At 36.5% G+C, this 1,788-nt stretch overlaps 1 long non-coding RNA gene across 1 annotated transcript; it reads right to left on the bottom strand.

The window, feature by feature from the left end:
* Positions 1–830: 830 nt before the first annotated feature.
* On the bottom strand, positions 831–1,391 carry LOC107693329 (uncharacterized). The gene is made up of 3 exons (XR_001634720.1): positions 1,333–1,391; positions 1,041–1,235; positions 831–912 (listed from the first exon to the last, which is right to left on the bottom strand). It is a non-coding gene; the product is annotated as an uncharacterized LOC107693329 (long non-coding RNA).
* Positions 1,392–1,788: the final 397 nt, after the last annotated feature.

The raw sequence follows: 1,788 nt of genomic DNA, 5'->3' as shown, positions 1-1,788 counted from the left end.
TTAGTACTCCCTGAGAGTAACCAGTACGTGTGCCACAATCTGGCGTAGTTGGCAGGGTTTACGGCTGTTGTTTAAAGGACTGAGACATTGGTTTATGTTTTGTCTGCCTGTTTTTTTCTTTCTCCAGCGCAGTGGTGACTGTTGGTGTTTTCTTTGGGTAAGTGACCTTTTTGTATTGTCGTCATGGAGGATGATTTGCGAGAAATGCGAGATTTAGTGGCCCAATTACAGGCAGATAATGAGTGTAATTTTTAAAAAGTAATTGAAACAAAAAAAATTAATTAGAATAGAATTAATACCTTTTTAATTCCAGACTTTTCAAACTTTTTTTTTACCCTTGCCTTGGCATGCTCATTTCTATGAAGTATGTATGCTTTTTCCTGATCCTAAAGAATGATTAAAAACAACAGACAAAGACACACACACACATATGTAATAAGTAAAATATGACATAAGTAAAACCAGCAAATTTACTCAGAATCAACACTACAAACTTACAGGGGAAACTGACAGTTAAATTAAGTACTGGTTCATGAAAACAAAGAGGCCATACAACAGAAAAAGTGCTAGTACAGTCATTTTACAAACCTTGTCTTCTGAGATTTGGTCTCTTGGAAGCCGTGCAGATCTAAAATAATAATAATAATAAGTTGTGAAGTGTTGCATGTTTACTAGATTACTAGAATTACACTTCTAAGCCCTTCATTTCCTATACATAATATTCACAAAATACCTCATATACTCTTTTCGATTGACGTCATCAGTCTTTGTACAGATGAAGCTGATGCTTTTGCATTTTCCTCCCGATCCCAGTTCTTCAATGCAGTGCTTTAATATTCCCCAGGGGTCTCTGTCAGTGATTGCTCGCTTGATATCACTTACAATCCACACAGAAGAGCACTCTCTCAGTTTCTACAGGAATTAAAATAGTGAGTTAGGGGACTTAGTTAGGGTTCATAGTGACACAATAGATTTATTGTGTGGTTGTACAATGTATTTGGCAAAAGACTCCTTTTAAAAGAGTGTAATAATATATTTACAGATTTCCACAGGTCATCTCTAGTCCTACTGCAGTCTCCACTCCCAGGAATATCAAGAAGCACAATGTGCTCCAGGAGTTCATGACAGTCTGGAATCTTGATTGTCACAGTTTTCACAAGCGGCCAGAACCAATCACCAGAACTTGACTCACTGTGTTGTATGTAATTTGCAACATTGTTGGTAAATTCATAGGCCTGTTGAGATGATAAATTGCTTTGTTTTACTTTGCTGAAAAGCAAATTAACAAATACATATAATATGTTAAATATTCATCGGTGTCCTAACACTTACATTACTGTTTGAGATTATTTTCTTACTGACAGACAAAAAGTTTTCAATCTCAGCAAATTCTAATGTTTTCTGGTCTGCATCAGCTCCATATAGCATAGTGATCTTTTCTGTAGCAACCTCCTTCAAGTCATCATCATTGTCCTCATCTTCATCTTTTATATCTCTGAAAAGTTTTTTGAGCTCTTTCTCCCACTCCTGCAGAGGTACACAGCACACAGTATAGAGGGAGTTAAGGCTTAGTTCTGTTGCAGCCAGTCTGATTTATTTACATATTTATAAAGAATTCTCATTAAAGGCATTGTAAGATAAATGAGGAAACCTCTTTAGAGATTAATTCAATCTCTGCTATGTAGTTGGAGTCCGTAAGATTGGCTTCCACCTGAGTAACAACAGCTGTACATGCACTAAGACAATCAGACGGTAGGAGATCCTGTTTCCCCAAGACTGCACTTAATA

Source organism: Sinocyclocheilus anshuiensis, unplaced genomic scaffold (genome assembly GCF_001515605.1).
Source record: "Sinocyclocheilus anshuiensis isolate Anshui unplaced genomic scaffold, SAMN03320099.WGS_v1.1 scaffold566, whole genome shotgun sequence".
In the NCBI taxonomy this organism is placed as follows: Eukaryota; Metazoa; Chordata; class Actinopteri; order Cypriniformes; family Cyprinidae; genus Sinocyclocheilus; species Sinocyclocheilus anshuiensis.
The sequence above is the reverse complement of the archived record's forward strand: the minus strand, read 5'-3'. Positions and strand labels throughout refer to the sequence as shown.